The sequence below is a fragment of the Equus caballus genome, chromosome 22, assembly GCF_041296265.1.
Source record: "Equus caballus isolate H_3958 breed thoroughbred chromosome 22, TB-T2T, whole genome shotgun sequence".
Classification (NCBI taxonomy): Eukaryota; Metazoa; Chordata; class Mammalia; order Perissodactyla; family Equidae; genus Equus; species Equus caballus.
In genome coordinates this window covers 15,466,615-15,479,367 of record NC_091705.1, presented here as the reverse complement: position 1 = coordinate 15,479,367, position 12,753 = coordinate 15,466,615, and the positions used below count along the sequence as shown (strand labels likewise).

Sequence of the window (12,753 nt, the reverse complement as noted above, 5' to 3'; positions counted from 1 at the left end):
GTATCTCTGCCATTGCCATGAAATTGAGATGAAAGCCCTGTATGAACCAGCTAATACGGACACATTCATTTCTGGTTGCATTGACGCTATTTTGAAACGTGGGGGAAAAAGCATAAACATCACATAGATCCTTTGCTATTAATTATTTGTCTGCAAATCTGCTATAATTAACAGAATATTATATATGTAAGGAGAGCCTGGTGGCTGCATCTGTTCCATAGAGTCAAGCCTATGCCATGACTTTGTGCAAATTAGAGAAAGGTACCCCTTCTTTGAGGCAGGTAGTCTAGTGCCAGGCAGAAGGCTTGGCAAAGGGTGAACTCAGCCACCACTTGCCCCATTGGCTGGGCATTCTTGTGCAGTGGACAACCTGTCCTACCACAGGTGGTAGCCCTGCCTGAATCCTAGATAGGACTCTCTTTAGAATCAGAAGCTCAAGTGGGTGCCAGAAACTCAGTGTTCTCATGGATTAAGAGCTAGTGCATTTGTCAGGTCACTTTATACAGTCTAGAAAAGGAAACTTCTTTGAGGAAACATCTATAAAATACAAGGAAAAACATTTTTGACCAAGGGGTAAATTCTAGGCTTTATAGAGTTCTGTCAATATTCAATTAATCTTGTCTTTGTCCTGTGACTGGATTTTGTTGAACTGGTGTGCCTACAACTTCTGAAATGGGAGTTGGGGTCCCAGCATGCCGTCAGCTGGACATGCAACCTGAACAAGTCACACAGGCTCTCTAAGACTTAAGACGTTCATCAATTTGTTGAAATGATTGGATCACATGATCCTCTAATTCACTTCTAGGTGGAAAACTGTGAAAATCCATTATTTTTATCTTGGCCGGCATGAACCACAATGGCAAAAATGACTGGAAAAACAAGGTCCAAGAAATTCATTTTAAGTGTGGGTGAAATTTTTGGGCTTCCTGAGACATAGAGGAACAATAAATTTAACTGAATTGTACTTTTGTTGTGATTCCAACCACATGGAGTCAGTGAAGGAAAGAAAAGAACACTGAGTCTTGTTGAATGCGTGCGATTGATATTTATAAGGTAAGTTAAGGTATTATTCTAATCTTGTTGTGGCATAACAGAGATGGCAGGAGCAAATCATTGTATTTACAAAACGGATTTGTTCACATTTAAAGAATGGAGAGAAACATAAAACCATGCAATTAGGCCAGCAGTTTAGCAGCCTCGTTAAGTAGTGTGTGTATTTTCCATATGCTCTCATTTCATTTTATGTAATCTTGCCATAAACATCAGGTAAGGAGGAACAGTGAATGCACTTGTAAATCATATCCTGTAGGTTAAATGCGGACAGCCATGTTGGAGGCTTTCTAATTTAAAGCCAACAGCGTGTATTCCTCACACTTCAAGGAAATGATTACAAATGTTTTGGCATCAGAGAAAATAATTTAATTGCCCTTTGACTTATTCGGGAAAATTCTTTATTTTTTATCCAGAAATATGTCATGATTTCACTTGTGCTTTTTGCATAAAACACTTAGGAATTCACTTTACTATGACACAGAATAACCTTTATTTTCACAGAAGAACCCATTAACACAAGTAGTGAATACTCAGGATACGACACTGTATGAGTAATAGGGAATACGCCAAAAAGTAGTGTGGGGGTAGGACCGGCTTTCAAGAAACTTCATGTGCACATTTTTTAAAAAACCCCAAATTTTACTATCACAGTAGATCAGATAAATAAATTTTGACATATTCATACAATGACACACTAAACACCAATAAAAAGGAATAAACTATAGATACAAGATGCAACATGGAAGAATCTGAGACATAATGAGCAAAAGAAGCTAGACACAAGAGAATACATTCTGCATGATTCCATTTATACAAAGTTCAAAAGCAGAGAAAGCAATTCTACGGTGTCAGAATAGTGAATACCTGTGGTGGGGGGGTGTGTGTTTGTGTGTGTGTGTGTATGTATGTTGGGAGGGGTGGAGGTATTGACTGGAAAGAAGCATGAGGGAACTTTTGGGGTACCAAAAATGTTCTTTATCTTGATCCAGGTGGTGGTTCACATAGGTGTTTACATAAGTGAAAACACCTTGAGATCTAACTTAAGATTTTCATGAGATTTTTTTTCTAGTGAGGATGATTGGCCCTGAGCTAACATCTGTTGCCAATCTTCATCTCTTTTTTTCTTGCTTGAGGAAGACTGTCCCTGAGCTAACATCTATGGCAATTTTCCTCTATTTTATATGTGGGATGCCACCACAGCAAGGCCTGATGAGTGGTGCATAGGTCTGCACTCAGGATCTGAACCTGCGAACTCTGGGCCACCGAAGCAGAGCATGCAAACTTAAGCACTACGCTGCTGGGCTGGCCCCAGATTTTTGTGTTTTATTATATCTATGTCATACCTCCATTATGACAATCATCATTATCACCATCATCATCATCCTCACACAGCATGTCAGAACCTCTGTACTCTAGTCATAATCTAAGCTTGGCTCACACATAGAAAATTCTATTCTTAGGCCAATTTGTTTGGAATGGAATTAAACTCTCTTCTATTTTACTTTTCTTTCTTTTCTCCTTCTACACTCCAATCAACAATTGATTTAACAGAGGTTTACTGCTTTTTTTTTTTATTGCCATTATATTCCACATAAACTCAATCCTTGAGTGGTCTTCTTCACTACCGTTTTCTTTGGTTCTCAGTGCCTCTAACAAGCAGTCATAGTTCCTTAGAAGACAATGGAACAGACACAAGTTTAGGGAGGAGATACCCTGGGGCCAAGACAGCCCATGTCAGGCCGTCCTTGTGCTGCCCACTTTTCAAAGATGTATGTCCCTAATTAAGGCAAACTGGACAAATGGGCCAGTTGTGATCTTTCCATTTACCAAGGACAGCCTGTGAAGAGTTAGGTGGAAGCTGTGATTAATGTGTCACTTTAAATCAGGACAAGAGATGTACTGCCCTTTCTCTAAAAAGAATACAACGTGATCTTTTGCAAACACAGCTGTGACTATTAACCTAAAGGTTCTTATTGGTGCTATCCTTCTTTCATATAAAGCAACAATAACAAGTAAGACTATAAAAATCTAGGTAAGGACCTGGTTGCATGGATAGTGTGCTTTGGCTTTTCTTGCGGTAAATGTTAATCACGTAACAAGATGTTGTCCTGGAACTGATACCTAGAGCCTGCAGCTGAGCACAAAGAGGTGTTCAGGGATCCACATTCCAGAGAAAGCCTCCATAACAGGGTCTAGGTATTCTCCTCAAGGCAGAAACCACTCCATCTTACCTGCCTCCTTCTCTATCAACCCTCTGCCTGGCATGGATGGGCAATTTTCTCTATTTTTTTCTGTGCTTCTAGTGGGTACTGTGGAAGGCTGTAGGCCTTAACTTTCTTGTGGGTGCCCCACCGAATAGGATGGCCTGCCTGGCATGTGAGCCCCTGCGGTAAGCTTTGCTGTTGGGTCACCACATAAAAGATTATTGTGATTTGGCTCACAAATATGTAAAATTAAGATTTTAATCTTTAATTACAACTTTTAAGTTATGAAACTGTAAGTGAACCCTAGGGCAGGGGGGTTAGTTTGGTGGAAGTTGGTGTATATTGTAGATTGGAAAAAAACTGAAACTCTATTTTGCATCTCCTCTCATCAAAAAGTGAAATGGGCCTGCCCACTGGTGTAGTGGTTATGTTATGTAGGCGAGGAAGAAATTTCCTCTACCCACTCTAGGTCCTTCTGCTGGCCAGGCTACAAATTAAATTCACATGAGACAGAATAAGAGGAGAAAATTAAACAAGACTTTATAACACGTATACATGGGAGAGACTCAGGCAAACTGAGCAACTCACCAAAATGGTGGAAGCTCTCACCTCAAATACCACCCTCAGCTAAAGACAAAGGAGCGTGTGGGGGGCGGGAGGACCCAGTTATGGGAGATTACCAGAAAAGCACAGCAAACAAGAGTCAGGTTATTATGCAGATTTAAGTACTTGCCTTCTGCATTGACAAGAGTTTCTAGAGATAAGGTCATCCCTTCTTCTTCCTGGTACAGAGAGGGAGACACCTTTACAGAGAGGGAGATTTCCTTTACAAATGTAAATTTCTCTTAACAAAGGGTAACTCCTACTTTTCAGAGGTTCTCTCATGTCTGTAGTTTTTAAAAGTAACCAGCCCCAAATAATCCTTATGCCAAAGAGGGAGATCTTGCGGTGGCCAATTCCAACCCCCCACAGTCCCGCCTTTGAAATTTTAAGACGTTTCGTAGTCCAGAAGCTGAGTGATAGATTGTTTCATCTCACTGAACACATTTCTTAGTCCTGAAAGTAGATCAGTCCAGTTAAATCCACTTTAGAAGGTGGTGATGCAGGTGCGCTCCCAAAGTTAGGCCTATACTGTGGAAGCAAGCAATCAGGTATTTAATAAGTACTTCTATGGAAATTAAAAAAACAAGGTTAATGGTTGGAGCAAATTATAAACCAGTTCCTGAGCCCAGGAGGCAGCCAGTCAAGAAGATTTCTAGATGTCAGAGTTGAAGCATCTTTTGCATCTTGAAATGTCTCTGATGATGTCATCGGGCATTCAGGTATCTTTCTGAGTGGCTTACAGCTTACACAGCAACAGACAGGAATTTCTCAAGTTTATATCAAGTTGTTCAGCTTCAGTTTGCAAGGCTTCAGGAAAAAGGGCAGGTTCAATTCTCAATGATTCCAAATGAAAATGAGGGAAAAAATTGAAAATGTTAGTTTGGAGATTTGTAGCCAGATATTTCAGAGACTAGAATTCAGAATCCAGTCCAGGTCACAGGCAGAAAAACCCTCAAAGACAATTAACAGAACTAGGATCTAATATTTACAAATGTATTACAGCTTTTAACCAAAATGTAATTTTTCCTTCTAAAATCACCTTCATTTTTACCAAAGAGAGCCAGATTAAGACTAATTGGTTTGCAAAATAAGTTTACTTTCAATAAACTTGGCCCAATTATTTACATAAGTACAGCAAGAATAGCCATCGATCATATAGGCTCTTTTAAATCTGCTTTGCTGGAACTTTTTATAAGGAATCTCAGATTGAACTTTAAAGGCCTCTCAAGGCCAGGAAAGCCAAGCCAAGGACTTGCCATCAGATATTGCTTGCAATACCTACAGATTTGGGTGGATTCCTCTCTTTTCGAGGTCCCCCAAAATATTTCAAGGTTCCTTGCACCTGCCAAATAGGTAAGCTTCCTTACTTACCAGGTAAGATTTCTGGAATCTATGTAAACAAGGTACCAGGCCCATGTTTCCAAGTGGCTTTATTCCATAAAGTCCAATCCTTGTTTCTCAAAAGTTGTCTGGTCATATCTGAGTTTATGCCTGTTCTTTCTCAAATATGACATTCCAGTCAAAGCTTTGGTAAGATAACCAACGTTTCCAATTGTGTCCTGTTATAAGGAGAACAGATTCTTATTGAACTTACACAAATAACTATATTGCCATGAAAATAACAATATTCACTCACTAAGTTTCCAAATTCTGGAGGGATCAGGTAGGGAGAAAAAGATAAATGTTTCAGTTCTGCTCACAAAGGTATAATTTCAGCAAATTGCTCTAAATCATAGTTAGCATAAGAGAAAAGAAGATTTCCTTAAATCTGAGGGAAAAAAATAAAAAAATGAACAATATTTCAAACAAAAGTCATAAAAAATTATAATCATCCTCATCAGTTCATAATCATCCTCATCAGTTCATACAGACCTGTATAATTGATTCTTTTTTTTTTGAGGAAGATTAGCCCTGAGCTAAGATCTGCCTCCAATCCTCCCTTTTTTTGCTGAGGAAGACTGGCCCTGAGCTAACACCCATGCCCATCTTCCTCTACTTTATATGAGGGATGTCTACCACAGGATGGCTTACCAAGCAGTGCCATGTCCGCACCCGGGAGCTGAACTGGTGGACCTCAGGCCACCGAAGTGGAACGTGTGAACTTAACTGCTGCACCACCAGGCTGGCCCTAGTATAATTGATTCTTGATCTTAATCTTCTGTTAGCAGATATGAGGTCATCAGTTTCTCTGTTAGATTTCTGTAATTTCTTACCCAGTTCAGTTTTATAATCTGAAAGTTTATCAGAAACCCGTAGCCTAGAGCAAGCACCAGAGTGCTTTTCATGAATTTCTCTGAAGATGAAACATATTTGCAAAAGCAAAAAGCATTAGAGTAAAACAATAACTGTCTGTAAATAACAAAAGACTCAAAAATGGAAACTGCCAGAGAAATTTGGTTAATTTTGTTAACATACAACACCTTAAAATAATAACCAGAATTATGACTGACAACCAGGACAGATCAGAATTTTAGGAATGTTACATAATTTTTAAAACACCTATATCAATAGCATTCACCCACATAATACCACCTAAGGAAGTTTATCATCGCTTATCTGACAGTGCTTCCCATGTAATTTAACATACCAAATAAGCCTACTTAGTTTAGTATTTTCCTCCTTAGAGGAAGAGAGATCAAATTTCTCTGAGAAGTCTCAGGTGCCCTCTGAAAATCCTCAGAGAAATCCTCTTTCTTCATCAAGGTCAAAAGAAAGCTTTTATTCAGGACCTGAATATTTTCGGCAGGGGGCAGGGGGGAGAGCTTGTCAAAAATTTCAAAAGTTTTTAAAACACTTGTTCAGATAGGAACACTGCTCACTGTGAAACAATGCTCAGGTATCCATTCAAAGTGACAAAAGAAACAGTGAAGAGCAGTTAAAACAGCCAAAAAATCTTAAGAGAGACCTCTTTCTTTCTGAATATAGAAAATTATCTTAGCAAAATACAGATTTTCTGTCTTTTGGGTAGACTTAGAGCAGGCCAAAAGTTCAAGAAAATTATCCTTTGAGAGAAAAGCAAATTTTAATTTCTGCACCAGCTTGTTTTTAACGTTAAAACTCATTTACTTAATTGGATTTACTTTAATCTTAGTCAACTTGACCAGCATAAAACTCTCTCAGATCTTCTCTTTCACAAACCTTCTATAACTTTATTTTTACATTCAGAATTTGTCCCATGCTTGCTTGCTTCTTTCTAGTACTTTAGGACAAATTTATCTTTCTAAACCCAACAAACAAAAATATTTCCATTCTTTATACCTTCTTTACTGAAAACTACATTTTACTTCCCTTGAATACAGAGCTGTTTTCCTTATTAACTTTTAGTAGCTTTAATTACATATATTAATTAGAATTTTAACCCTTAACAGACTATAGTAAAAACTAAAAAGGTAAGCAGTTATGAACTGTCTTTTATACCAGTGTTCTAAACACTTTTCATAATTTCTAGGAAACACGCTACTTCTAGTAATAAAACACAAGGTATGTTTACTAATAGACTCAAACACTTTTAGCCTCTCTGCAATAAGAAGCCAAAAGTAGATAAACTTACATTTAATAAGTAATGTCTAATATCTTATCTTATTTGGAAATGATCTAGATAATCAATGAATTTTCATCATTTAAATTAACCTAGCAAAACTTTACAGTTTCAAGTTACCAAAGAGATTTTGGAAGTTATTTTAGATACACATGCTATAAACTATAATTATTGCTAAAATTTTATCTATACAATCTTATTTCATTTATATTTCAATCATTTGTTCCCAACAATTACGTTTAGATTACCCACAAAAACTTCATGAGACATTAGACAAAATTAGCTATCCTTCTAAGTTATTATGCTGACAAATTTGTAACAGGGATAACATGAGCTTTTTTAAAAAAAACAAAACAAAACAAAAACTGGTAAACCCAGGCTGCATGTCTGCATCATATCCAGTGCTGATAACTTTGAGGAGGTGCCTATTTTAAACAAACCAACAAACAAACAAGCTTTCATTCACCAATTATTTCATATCATGTTAACTTGAAAGACATGTAGGTGCTTGCTTTAAGTCAATTAAATGGAGCTCTTGATTTTGGCCATATCATCCAGGGGTAAAATATCACACATATATAACACACATATAGACACACATAAACACAGAGATAGACACAGACAGAGACATTAAATTTTTGTTATGAATTAGGTGCAATACAAAACTCACTAGTTTCTGAGAAACATTTGCATTTCCAAGAATGGTGCCTAGGTCCGAGAGAAGATGGGAGCAGAAAATTTACATCATAAAGGCACAGAGAAACCAGTCAAGTTTTCTTCCAGATGGAGTTTCTGGGGCATATTTGCCTTATCAGCTTCTAATGTCTCAATCTTTTGTCTCAATATCTAGGAGCGTTTTAGGAGGAACAGGGGAAGCCCTGGGGTTGGCAAAAGGACAGTGAACTCTAAACTTCCCTCTAGAACCAAGCCTCTGGCCTTGCAGAGATTTGCAAGACAAAGATGGTTGCTTCCAACTCCCCAAAGAACTGGATTACAGCCTGAATGACAAAAAAAGAGGCTGACTCGCCCGTCCAGAGATAACAACCACTGTACATCAATCCCATAAATATGTCAATTTTCTACAAATTTCATCTGAATTCCATCAACTCTTATATCTCTAATCATAGCTTTCATTAGGACTTTATCAATAGGTCTTGGTCTTATAATATTGGATAGGGCAAGTATTCCCAGCCAGACATTTTAAAACATACTCAAACAACTCAAAGTTGATATAACTTCTTTATATAAAATCAGCTCAAACATTCCAGCCTTTATAATCTTATCAACACTTAGACTTACATTTCATCAGTTCAATTGTAACCTGAGTCAGGGTCTTAAAGCTAGTCACTATTTTGGTTTTTTTCGTATTTCCTTTTTAATTTGGCCTTTTCATAGGTACCAATGAAAATTATGATGAGAACTCTCACAAACTTTTTTCCCCAATTTAGAAGTTTTCCCACTTTAAATCATCCATTGTCTGGTCACATGGATGAGTAGGATCTTAACAGCGACTCATACCAATAAGCTTAACCATGGATGCAAGAGGTGTCCCCAAAAGAGATCCAGAAAGTTCATTCCCAAAAATAGTCTAAAAAGTAAAAGCCTTCATTGCACAGCAAGCAGCGAAGGTTGAGATGACAAAGGCCCCTTATGAAAGCAATTGGGATCCCTTATGACAAGCTCCCTTGAGAACTGACACAGTCGATCAAAAAGAGCATGTCCTGGAACCCCAGTCTACTCAACTGGCTGCCAAGATGCATGCCGGTACATGCATCCTCTGATGGCAGAGACCAGGAAGGTCACAAAACCAAGCTCTCAAGACACAGAATGAGACAAAAGGCCCAGACAACAGGCTTTTAGAGATGCCTATGTCTTATGACAAATGACAAAAAAAGACAGAGACAAGGAAAAACACTCTCTCTGGGAGGAAGAGGATCTACAATCAGTGAGTACTCAACCAAATCTCAGAGTCACTGAGTCCAAGAAGCTAGCCTCACCAAAATTTTCTCCTGCTAATCTAAATTTAGAAAAGCAACAAATCTCACCACTCTTGCTTCCACTGGACCCTGCAGGCAGAGATACAGGAGACTGACGTGGTAAGAACTCTCACTTTTTGCTGGCTCTTGTTAGGGGTTCAGGATCTCTTGGCTGCAGCAGCCCAGGAGTGAGCAGTGTCAAGCCAGTGAAATTTTATCCGGTCCACATCACCAAACTGTAGGAGAGGAAGACTTTCCTCTACCCACTATAGGTCCTTCTGGCCAGGCTACAAATTAAATTCACATGAGACAGAATAAGAGGAGAAAATTAAACGAAGCTTTATAACACGTATACATGAGAGAGACTCAGGCAACCTGAGCAACTCACCAAAATGGTGGAAGCTCTCACCTCAAATACCACCCTCAGCTAAAGACAAAGGAGGGTGTGGGGGGCGGGAGGACCCAGTTATGGGAGATTACCAGAAAAGCACAGCAAACAAGTGTCAGGTTATTATGCAGATTTAAGTCCTTGCCTTCTGCATTGATAAGAGTTTCAAGAGATAAGGTCATTCCCTTTCTTCCTGGTACAGAGAGGGAGACACCTTTACAGATGGAGATTTCCTTCACAAGTGTAAATATCTTTTAACAAAGGGTAACTCCTACTTTTCAGAGTTTCTGTCATGTCTGTTGTTTTTAAAAGTAACCAGCCCCAAATAATCCTTATGCCAAAGAGGGAGATTTTAGGGTGGCCAATTCCAATCCCCCACAGATCACACACTCTGCTTCAGCATCCCAGGTTTGTGCATTTGGACCCTGGGCATGGATCTACACATGACTTATCAAGCCATGCTGTGGCAGCATCCCACATACAAAATAGAGGAAGGTTGCCACAGATGTTAGTGCAGTGACAATCTTCCTCACCCAAAAAAAAAAAAAAGTGAAGTTTACTATTTTTCCACACTTTGAATCTGGACACAGCCATGTGGCTTTCTTTGGTCAATGGGACATTAGCAAAAGGAGGTATGAAATGCTATTTTAAATTGGGGGCTTGCCCTCCCTTGCTGTTGGGAAGCAGGAGCTCACCCTATGAAGGAGCCATACCCTGTCATCCTAGCCACGTGGACATAGCTCCAAGCTCCACACGTCTGCAACTGCATGAGCGGACCCAGTGGAAACAGCAGAAGAATGGCTCTGCTGATTCCACTACAAATTGCTGATTCATGGAATTGTGAGCTAACGAAGTGGTTGTTTTAGGTCACTAACTTTTGGTGTGGTTTGTACACAGCGAAGGCTAACCAATACACTATGTTTGGGCATAATACATACTAAATTAAATTCCACTGTTAAAACGATCAAGACACATAGATGACAGCTTCTAGTTCATCTGCCTACGGGTAATACCCAGGAAATACTGGAAGATACACAGGCATTCCGGAGAACTGGGTTTGAAACTAGCTACACTACTTATTGGCTGTATGACTGGGGGCAAATTGCTTAACCTTTCCAAACGTTAGTTTACTTAAATATAAAGTGGAGAACAGGCCTAAAATACTGCTCTAACCTCTTGCTACTCAAAGTCTGATCTTAAGACCAGCAACATCAGCATAACATGGGAGTTTGTTAGAAATGGCAGAATCTCAGGTCCAACCCCAGACCTGCTGAATCAGAATCTGCACTTGACGAAGATCTCCAGGTGGTTTGTGTGCACATTCCAGTTTGAGAAGAGCTGCGTGACACCCTGGCATCACTCAAGGTCACCACATCTTGAAGACCCCTGAACAATAAAGAGCCACCCAGCTTTTCCCGGGAAACTTGGTTTAGCCTATTTTTCCTGGCTTCCTCACAGGCAGACAGGCTCAGCGGCTCAGGAACTCTTTTCAGGGCTCCGCTAAAATTGCAGCCTGGCAGTTTAGCTGGGGAGTTCTCAGCTCCCTCCCCCTTAAGGATGCCCAGTTGGTAAAGTTTTGATTATTTCCCTCTTAGCCTTGCCTGGAAAAGGCCAGGATGTGCCCGGGGAACTAGGCTTCTGCGTCTGCAACTGCATCTAGCCCTGGGAGTCTGGACCACTGCTTGCGCACACATTCTCCGTCTATTCCCAACACTGCTCGGGCGGCCAGGCTCGCTCTTTCCTCCTGGTCAGCCGGACCTACTCTGGCGGCTGAGCATGCCCAGTTCAGCTGCGAGCGTGGCCCCAGTCCCCAGTGCGCAGGTGCCACGTCTCCGGGTTTTGGTGGCCGCCGGCCGGGAGGAGGAGGCGGAGTGGCCTCCGGGAGGAGGGAGCCCTCCCTGGAGTCCTGGAGCAGCACGTTGTGAGGGTCCACACAAAGAGTGATGCTAGACTGAACACCGTTAGGATCTGAGTGCGAGGGTGACTCGGAGCCACCCGGGGGCCGTTGTAGGGCAGGGGCGAGCCGGGGACTGGCTGGAGCAGCGTCTCAGCATTCCAGGGACCAAAGTCTGGGGGGTTTGCGTCTCTGAGGTTGCGCTTTGGGGAAGACTTTTTGGAACCACTTAATTTCTCTATGGCTCAGTTTAAACCTTGAGGAAAAAAAAGATTATAGTAGTACTTGCTTTGGAAGATTGTTTTAACGATTATACGAATAAAAAGCGTTTAGAACAGTGCACTGTAAGCGCTTTATGTGTTTATTAAACAAGATATCAACAAATAAACACTCCCTCCAACCCCGCCAGCAGCTTTGAGGTACCTGTTTTTGCCAGTCCTGATCTCCCTTCACTCCTTACCCCCACCCCCGCCCCATGGCCCACGGCAGGCTGCGGGTCTCCCTTCGGAGAAGGGTGCCACTCTGCCCTCCCCCTTAAGGTTCTGCGCCCGGCGCCACGCAGGGCGCATCCGGACCCCAGGCACTGGGCACGTGCCGCCGCGCTGGGACGCCGGGGGGCGGCTGGAGAGACCCCCGAGGAGCGCGCCGCGGGGAGGCTTCCCCGGACGCCCCACCCACCTTCTCGTAGCGCTGCCCTCCACCCCCCTGGGCCGCCGGCCCCTGGCGGCGAGGCTGCGTCCCTAGCCCTGCCGGCGCCCCCTCCCCGCCCCGCCGGCTCGCGGCCGCCGGGCGGCCGGCCCGGCCCCTGCCCACCCCCAGCCCAGCCCGGGCGCGCCGCACTGGGCATGCTCCGTAGCCTGGGCAGGTTGGGGCTGCGAGGCGACAGCTCGGGCTCTGGAGCCGGGAGGCGAGAACGAGGAGGGAGACTCTGGGGCTGGCGAGGAGGGAGCGGCGGGCCACGGAGGGGCGGCGGGGCCCGGAGCCGGGGACACGCCGAGCCCGGCGGGCGAGCGGGCAGGCGGGCGGAGTGGGCCGGCGCTGCCCCGCGGCTTCGCGGAGGAGCGCCCCGGAGACCCCCGCCTCGGCCGAGGTAAGGA

The 12,753-nt window shown here is 42.2% G+C and overlaps 1 protein-coding gene across 5 annotated transcripts in view; it reads left to right on the top strand.

Moving 5' to 3' along the window:
* Positions 1 to 12,515: 12,515 nt before the first annotated feature.
* The window catches only part of PLCB4 (phospholipase C beta 4), a 389,234-nt gene continuing 388,996 nt past the window's right edge, over positions 12,516 to 12,753 (top strand). For 4 of the 5 annotated variants that reach the window (XM_070247466.1, XM_023626126.2, XM_070247461.1 and 1 more), the window contains exon 1: positions 12,516 to 12,746. The gene's annotated coding sequence lies outside the window, so the exon portion shown is untranslated. The remainder of the gene's footprint in view (positions 12,747 to 12,753) is intronic. The other variant, XM_070247462.1, reaches the window with a different exon arrangement.